At 37.0% G+C, this 9,285-nt stretch overlaps 1 pseudogene; it reads left to right on the forward strand.

The window, feature by feature from the left end:
- Nucleotides 1–4,868: 4,868 nt before the first annotated feature.
- Nucleotides 4,869–6,041, forward strand: LOC118842615 (annotated as a pseudogene).
- Nucleotides 6,042–9,285: the final 3,244 nt, after the last annotated feature.

The raw sequence follows: 9,285 nt of genomic DNA on the forward strand, positions 1-9,285 counted from the left end.
AGCAATTAATATAAAGCAAATAGAGGAATAATCAATCCATGACAGATCACATGTAAATCTGGGTCACACTTTTGCACCAGTGCTCTCAGTATCATTGGGGAACCATTAGTCTTACTATCTGCAGGAAATAGGGAGAACAAACTCCTAGAAACTTGGAAAAGAGACATAAGTGAGGAAAACCCATGCACCCAGGATAACTCACAATTCTGAAATAAATGCACATCTTGATGTCAACGGTTCACTCAGGAGCATCTGTGCTCCACAAAGCCACTTCATTGCTACTACTCTCCATCTACTTTTCACTTCTTTCCTACCGGATGTATCATTTTCTCTTCTCTCAAACTGATGAAGCAATGACAAACTCCGTTAACTCACAATCGCCCTTATAAAGGGATGTTGACAAAGTGTTAAGCTGTGTTATTGGCTAGCATCTCCATTTAACCAGTAAACTTCATAGCTCATCAAACTAGCTCATTCTGGTCAATTCAGGTCAACTCAGCTCTTCATTCACAGGATTCTGTATCATCCAATTACCTGTAGCCATTCTATCTAAAGGAAAATCTGCTGCTGTATTCCTTGTGTTTTATTTCCTATCTTGACTAGAAAGGATAGGGGAGATCAACAGTCACCTCTGAGAGGCCTCTCCTCTGTCAAAACATGGATAGACCTAAAGGGAGATGACTAAAATGACAGCAGACTCCAGGTTTTCTGTAATGGGAATCAACTTTTATCCAGACAATTGGGAAGTAATAGCTAAAGCCTTCTCAGCTGATTCTACTCCTGCTGGTTTCTTTATGTGGATCCATCAGAGTTGAGTTTTCTATCAGGTGTTTAGTTCTTCTCATTCCTTGCCATGTTCTTCAGCATTTGCTAGGTGCTCTCCTACTTTCAGTGGCTCAAAGAAAAATTCAAGATCTCTCCATTTTTTGTTAGTTACAAAACCAGCTGTCATATTTAATCACCCCATAGTCTGCAGACAGGTATTTGATCTATTCTTGTGAAAGTGTTAATGACTTAAGCCTTAAAAGCAGATACATGCAAATGAGTTGAGGGATCACAATGCCCTGCAGCCTGAGACATTTTCCAGACCTCAAATCAATCCTGTGACTATTCTCTGTCTCTGACATGTTTTTTTTTCAAAATTTCTTTTTATCAGAATTTAGTACACAAAAGTTTTTTTCCTTTAACCTTTTAGCAAACAAAGTATTTTTAAAAGTGGCATCACCTTATATAATTTACAAAGGGATGATAGCATTTTTGTGCCAAAAAAATAATTTCATGCCACCTTTGGGCACCCAAACTATTTCCAAATTATCTGAAACCACTGGCATTTACCCAAGTACTCTGCACCATGCTTTCTCCTTCTTATTCTTGGATTTCCTCACATGATTATAGCTATGTAATATACAATGGTATGTAATGAAGTTAATTGGACAAGCATTTATTAAAAACCTACTATATTTCAGGCACTATACTAAGCTTCGGGAATGCACAAAAAGGCAAAACAAATAAACAATGTAAAACAGCTCCTGATACAAGAATGTCACCCATTTTATTTTGATAAGCTATACCCAACTAAAACCATATTCAAGCCACTGTTTTTATTCCACCAAGACAGAGTATTGCCAATAAAATCAAATTCCCCTCCTTCTCTTAGGGCTTCTAGGTTTTCTTACTTATTGTCTTAATTTGGGGCATTTTTATATAAACATTGGAATGCCAAATGAGAAAATATTTTAAAGCACTTAGCACAATGTCTGCCACATGGTAGCTGCTCAATAACTGCTTATTCTCTTTCCCTTCCTTCCCTGCTTCCTCTATTTAGGTTATACTAATAACTCCTTCATGAACTTTTGTTTCCAGCTTTCTAGTGAGCTTCCGGGTGTCTCAAATGCTATTTTTCTTTTCTCATTGTAGGTAAACACTAGTACTTAAAATTATGGATGTTACCTAACATAACCATTTTCCTTACACACACACACACATACACACACACACACACACAACACACACACACACACACACACCCTCTTGGTTGCATTTGTGAGATAGCAAATTGTCTATCTATCTATCTATCTATCTATCTATCTATCTATATCAGGCTCCATCTGGTTTACTTCACCTCTGGGCAGGCATCTGCCATCACTTTATTTGTACTGCGGTCCAGAAGTCTAACATCCACTCTTGGACATTATATTCTTAGCCAGCAGTTAACTTTCTAAATTGCCTTTCTTTTATGTAACCTTGCCTTCAATGAACAATAGGGAGGACAGCATAATCCATGCCCCTATGGTCTTCAGTTTTTTGCTCAAGAAACTGAAATATTTGTAATACTTTCTAGGTTCCTCTTATATGATTGTATGTACCTATATGAATTACCAGAAGTGGGTTGTAACTCTGTAAACTCTGTGTATTGATAGATATCAGAAACATTTTTGCTATGTCTTAGACAAGTATCCTGGGAAGAAAACATACTTTCTAATGTTATAAAGTCTAAAAATATCTTTCTCACTAGTCTTGAACAGTGAATAACAAAACCTCAATTATCGTTTTTTTTTCTGAAAACTACTGAATGAACTATCTTCTGATTGCTATGTGTCTCTACTTTGTTATTCTCTATAGGACAAACCACTACTTCATGCCTGGAGCACCTAGGTAATTCCTCTCCATTCATATTACTGTGCAATCGACCACATATCAAAATACCAAAATTATTCCCAGTGAATATCTGATATCACTGCCTATTTTTTCAGTATTATCCAAAAACTGACTCACTTATGTCAGATCTATAAAATTCTTAACATTGACATATGATAGAAATAGTATTGCCTTTATGTTAATACCAGATATTCAGGCTGTATGATATGCTTAGGGGAAAAAAATCACTATAAATCTGGAATTAATATTTAAACAAGGGTTCATTTCTTAGGTGGAACATTTACTATCTGTGTGATCCCGTGTAAGTCATGTTATGTTTCTCCATTTTCAAAATGTGCACAGCATCAGTACTACCAACTTACATGGTGGTTGTGAGGAAAGTGATGCATAACCCTTAAATCATTATAGAAATGTGAGTTACTGGACAGCTAGGTGGCGCAGTGAGTAGAGCACCAGGCCTGGAGTTCAAATCTGGCCTCAGACACTTGACACACTTACTAGTTGTGTGACCTTGGGCAAGTCACTTAACTCCAATTTCCCTGCCTTCCCCCCTCCAAAAACAAACAAAAAATAACCAAAAGAAATGTGAGTTACTTCAAAAAACATCTGAACATTAACGTGTTGTGGTTTGAAATTCCCATCATTAGATAATTAGAGCAAGATCACAGTATTCAAATATTACCTTAGTAAAATATTTTCCCAATGGGGATTATAGTTAGCATTCTAAGATAAATTGTCTTTATATAAATTATCTTTAATTGTAAGCAACTAAGTATATCACCAATGCAATATCCACAGCAGCTGCTATGACTATGCAGGCATATTTCCATCTTTGAGTAACAGACTCTCTTCCTCAAAGACAAAACCAAGATATTTATTCATATACCACAAAGACAAATCCACTGTAGTAACAAAGAAGTTTGTATACATTACCAATGCAGGGAGCAATGCCATCCCCAAGCCCTCCCTCTGTCAGGCTTCCCTATAAACAAGCTCCCTTAGGCAAAATTCCCCTCTCTCTCACTCACACTAGCTGCTCTGCCTCAGCTATCCCAGCTCTCTTTCTCAGTTCTGCCTCACTCTCTCTCAGCTCTGCTCCACCCATTTGGCAAGCTCCTCCCACCACAAGTTCCATGTGACACAGGCTCATGTGACTCAGGCTTCCATGTGACTCAGGTTCAAAGCAGGTCACATAGGCCTATTAATGGATGGGAAAGATCCTCCTATTCCATAAACAGTACACTAGGTGTTGCAGTGGCTAAATGGTTGTATTTGGCATCTGGAATACCTGAATCCAAATACTTCCTTCAAATATTAGCCATGTGATCTTAGGCTAGTCATTTAACTTCTGAGTCCCAATTACCTCATCTATAATTATAGCAACTACTCACAGGGGTATTGTGAGGATCAAATAAGATAATATGTAAATCACTTTGCAACCTTAAAGTACAAAATAAATGTTAGCAAATTTTTTTTTGTCTCTTGGTATCTTCCAAATTATCTATTCCTTATATTAATTACTGTAATCTTGTGTTACTCAAACATTTATTAAATCACTGCTATATACCAGGAATTGTGCTAAGAACTGGGGACACAAAGAGAGATAAAATAGTCTTCCCCTCGAGGTTATCACAATGTAATGGAGGAAAAGATATAAAAAGCTGACAATTGTGGAAGAAAGGCTGGTACCCAGGGTGGGGTCATGATGAAGTCCAGAGGAGTATAGCCTATTGGGAAATAAAGACATGATTGACCTGAGAACCCTCTGTAAATGGAGAACTGGGAGGAACTCTCCATTGTCCACTATCTTTAATTTGGCTATGATCCCTTCATAAGACATATCTTTCTTTCTGGGTGATCATAGTTTATGTTCCTTGACCTGGAAGCTCTTGAATTCAGCTATTATACATCAAGGTGACAGGAATTTCTGTCAATAGTTGACTGGTATAGTATTATGATTTTTTTTTGGTGTTCTTTTTATGATTTCTTAAAATATGCTCTTTAGTTGATTGTTGTTAAATTTCAAGGAGTCTAGTAGGGGGTTTTATTTAATTAAATTTATTTTATTTTTCAGATCCACATTCTCTCCTACCTCTCCCACTTTCATTTGAGAAAGCAAGAAAAATAGGACCCAAGGGCCAGCTCTGCCACTTCTACTTCCCCTGACAGGGCCATGGACCCCACTATTTCCAATACGGTGATTTCTAAATTCCTACAACAATCAAAGGTGGGAGGACTAAGACTTCCCTCTACTTTATCAGATATGCCTTGGAGAAAATCCCTAAATTCAGATCAGAGAAAAGTATGGAAAAGAATGTAAAATTTATTCCAGCCTCTTCAGTGTTACTCTGGTGCCCCAGTATTCATGTTCACGGCCCTTCAGACCTAAAGTACAGATTACCTATGCAGGTCCCTGATGCAAGACTATCCTCTCAGGAATGGACATACCTAAGTCTGTTGCAAATGAAATAGTATACCCAGAATGTTGAACAAGAGATTTCAAACTCTGATGAAACTCAGCTGGTTGGTGTTCTTGGGAAGGCTGCAGTCAAAAGTAACATGCTGCTTAAACTGGATCAGACCACCCTTTAGTACAAAAAGAATTGTCCTCAAATTCATTTCTTCTGGGCAAAAGGAGGATGTAAGAGAAGAGTGCCCATACAGATATTAGAAGCCTACAGATACTGATCATTCTCTTGCTGATCAGAATATCAATAGTATGGTATTATGTCATTAATAATCCTGTTGCAGATAAGCTTTTCTAAAATAGGTTTCAACAATGCCTTGTCTGGATTCACCAGTTGATAACACTATTACCACACTATATGTTGGTTGACCTGGAAGATACAATCAAAGAGACTGATCTCAGAAATCCCTTTTACCAATCTGGTGAGATCTGCATGATAACAGATGTATAGAGGCAGCAGTATGCTTTCATCCAGTTTGCTACAAGGCAAGGCGCAGAGATGATTACCCAGAGTCCTTCAATAAACTGATTCTAGATGGGTGTAAATGAGTAATGTGAAACGAGGAAGATCCCAGTGAGCCAGAGGAAGAGAAATGGAAAATGAAGAAACCACAGACTGGAAATAAGCTAGAGTATGTTCCAGGAGTTTAGGAGCACTTCCTCTTCATCCAGCAGCTGAAGAAGCAGCTTTGGCCAATTATTTTAATCTCTCTCCTGGTGGTATTCTTCAGAGGTTAATATTGTCTTGCTTCCTCCTCCTGGGATTTCATCTCCATACCCAACAAGCTTTGGACCACATAGGCTCCACCCAGTGGGACCCCCACCTCCCTTCTGGGGAGCTCCAGGATCTATCTACTATCCTTTTCAGGATCCCCAGAGGTTGGGGGATCGTGCAGCAAAGCACAGCAGTCACTAACTTCCTGCTACAGTGGTTGTGTTTTGAGGAGGAAAGGCACTTTAGAAATGTAATAAATAAATCCTGGAGTAAATATTTTGTTTCCCTTTGTAAGTTTCCATGGTAGCAAATAACATGCTGAGATATGGGCCAACAGATAGCTGGAGCTGAGTTCCTGAGTACAGGGGAGTAGAGAAGCCCTGTAAAATTGATATTATCAAATCTGGTCACTAAGAGCAACAGTGTCCTTTGCTTCTTAACCTTACAGGACAAAAGAGGGTCAGGGTGAGTCTGGAACTTCTGGGAACCTTTAGGAGGCTTGTAGTTCGAATTGTATGCATTTCTTTATGTGTTTGCAAACGGACAACTTTGACCTGTGGTGAAAGCAAGCATTTCACAATATTTTTTAAATAATTCTTTTGCGAGTACCATTTATCAGGGAAACCATTAAGTATGATTTCCTTATTACCTAGGGTCAAACTTTAAAAATCAAACACTTCCAGATACTTTCTTTCCTCACTTATCTTCCTCTTAATAAGAGAAGCTCTGCTAACAAATAAACAAACACTTATTCGGTTTTTTTTTTATTAGTTTTCTTTCTTTTAAATCTTTCTTTTACATAGTCATCAAGATGTTTTCTCTTTGAATGATATGAATAAAATAAGGTCTGCTGACTTTATGCCATTCTCTTTATGTGTAGAAAGAAGGACTAAAATAATTTGATGTGAAATTTTTTCTAGATCACCCTGAGGAATTTTCTCTGTTTTTAATTTCGTTTATTTCTAATCTAAATGTAAGAAATAAAACAAGAATTTTTGATAACATAGTAGAATAGAAAAAATATATGATTGTACAGAAAACTACAAATCTATTATGTACAAGTTGTTCTTTTAAAATGTATGATATAGTTATCATGTAACGTTTTTGCCCCCACCCTAGAGATAGCTGTTAGACACAAATGTATGCGCATGTGTGTGTATATATATATATGTATGTACATATATGTACATATATATGTATATATATATAAACCATCCTATACATAGTTCTATTTTATCAGTTCTTTCTTTGAACGCAGATAGCATCTTTCTTCATGTGTCTTTTATAGTTAATTTGGGTATTTGTTATAGTCAAAATGACTTAGCTACTCAAAATTGTTCTTAAAACAATATTACTCTTACTGTGTGCAATTTTGTATGGGTTCTATTCATTTCACTCTTCATTATTTCACGTGAGTTTATCCATGTTTTTTCTAAGATCACTGAACTTATTACTTTTATAGCACAGTAGTATTCATTACAAAAATGGACCACAGCTTGTTCAGCCTTTCCCCTATTCAGGTTTAAGAAAGTTCCTGCTTTTACTTTCCCTCCAAAACGACAAATCTCCTCACAAAACTGTGAGGCCTGCATTGCAAACTCATGCCTCCTCTCATGAGGGAGATATAAATTTTTGTAATTGCTAAATGAATAAGCATTATATTTTGTTTATATGGTTGAGCTGTGATTTATGAAGGATCTTTGTTTAACTTACACCTTTGAGTGTTTGTAATTTTGTGCTGCTGCATAGGAGGTAGTCTATTACTTTGCTCATTACAGAAACTTTGCTTGGATGTAACTGAATTGTATACAAGTGAAAAAAGTAAAAGAAATGAATCCTGTTTTAATCTTAGAATGTTTTTTAAAATTAAAATTATATTAAGCTATTAAAACAGGCTGCTTCCTTCTGAACTACTGAGTACACAGACTGAGATCACTACCTACACTTCAACATCTACCCCCACCATCAATAGTGATAGTCCTGTCCTTAGATCATCCTGAATCTCTGGCCCAGAATTGGGTAGTGAGTGACATAATTTCTCAGTATACATAGTATACATGAAGTCATGGTAGCCCAGTATAGGTCTGGGACTTCATCTTACCCAGATGAACATTCTTAATTTGTTTCAGTTAGTGAGTTGGAATGTTCTCCATGGTGAAATCCTGGCTATACCCTCAACCCCAGTAACATCTTCATCTTTCTCCAGGCTAGAAAAATTACTACATGATTTTTACCCCTTGGATCTCTCTATCAGGGTTTGGTCTGGTGCAACTTCACAATTTCTGTGGAAGATTCATGTTTAAAAGAGTTTGGCTATAATTCCTGCTATTCTACCATCTTGGCTCTACCTCCAACTCCAGTGGTTCTTAACTTGTATCTTCTCATGTTATCTTCCAGATTCTTCTTATTATTATTAAAGATATATGTTCTCCTAGCTTTTCCTTCTTTGTTTTTAACTTTTTTCCATATTTTTGGTGAAAAATTCGACTTTTAAGATTTTTGTTTTGTTGTAATTTTGTGGTGGTGGTGGTTCTATCCTATAGAATTCTTGGGTAAATTTTTCTACCTGTTATAAGGTATTTAAACTACTTCCAAGTGCTCCAATTTCATCTTTTTTTGTTTTACCTTTATTTTTTTTCTATCATACAGTTTTCATTGTCAGTTTATTCTCTCCTCCCCTCACTTCAGCATGCTATTTGTAATTCCTAATGAATTATATCTTCTGGGATTTTATTTTGGGATTTTCTTAATACATAATATTTTTCATTACATTAGAAATTTCCTTCACTGGTTCATGATTATAAACTTAGTTCCTGGATTGGCATATTGTACAAGCCAGGATCTCAATCCTTCCATTCTTAGATAGTGTGAGTAAGGCCAAGTCTTTACTACTTCCGTAATCCCCAATTTTGACTAGGTGCTGTCTCCTTTGTAGTCTAGGTGCCACTCTTTTGCTGATGCTCCAGATTCTGTGTATTTTTTTTTTCATTTCGTCTACCAGAGACCCTGGCTGAGAATATCCCAAGTATCTAGGTAACTGTCCATGAGAAGGTCTGCTTGGCTTGGACTCTGGAACAGCAGGCCTCACCCAGGAAAAACTGATTATCTGAAATCTCATTATTAATGGCAACCAATAACTTCTCAACTACTCAGTGGTAGCTTTCTATTTTTTTGGAGGACAAAAGGGTAGAGCACTAAATTCCTCCAAAACTCTTCCTTTATAGAGGGATATGAATTTCCAGAACTATCTAGTTAACTCTCCACTTTCCATCAGCAGGTCTCCTTGATTGGGACTTCATGGAATAGCAGGCCTTCATGCCAGATTCTCTGTGGCGCACTCCCCCCTCCCCACTTTTCAGCTTCCTTTTAATGTGTTGCCTTCCTTAGATCACTTTGTAACCTCCTTGAGGCCAGGAATTGCATTTCTTTTTCTCATTTGCATCTC

The sequence above is a fragment of the Trichosurus vulpecula genome, chromosome 3 (assembly GCF_011100635.1).
Source record: "Trichosurus vulpecula isolate mTriVul1 chromosome 3, mTriVul1.pri, whole genome shotgun sequence".
In the NCBI taxonomy this organism is placed as follows: Eukaryota; Metazoa; Chordata; class Mammalia; order Diprotodontia; family Phalangeridae; genus Trichosurus; species Trichosurus vulpecula.